This window comes from Malurus melanocephalus, unplaced genomic scaffold (assembly GCF_030028575.1).
Source record: "Malurus melanocephalus ecotype Western Australia unplaced genomic scaffold, MMel_1.1 scaffold_1073, whole genome shotgun sequence".
NCBI lineage: Eukaryota > Metazoa > Chordata > Aves > Passeriformes > Maluridae > Malurus > Malurus melanocephalus.
Genome location: NW_026624305.1, coordinates 29,206 through 29,551, shown reverse-complemented (window position 1 = coordinate 29,551; position 346 = coordinate 29,206).

Below are 346 nucleotides of genomic sequence, written 5' to 3'. Positions count from 1 at the left end.
GACATTTACACTCAGTGAGATTGGGGAGTGTGGTCTCTGTACCAGTAGGTCTCTGTGATGCTATAGGGACACAGATCCTTTCATTACAAATAATTAATTTAGCTCTATATTGCATAACATCCTAAAAAGCTTTCTAGGGCAGTCTCATGCTAGCTGGATGCACAGCTCCTATCAATATTGCATTACATTTGGGTACAACAGTTATGAAGTTTCATTAAAAATTTAATTTGTGGTTTAAAAAACTGCAGCATTCCCTTTAAAAGTGTAGCAGAGAAACCATTCTGGCTGCTGGAGGGAGGACTGAGCTGGCGTTGGCCAAAATTGCAGGGAGAGCTGCAGAAGGGGC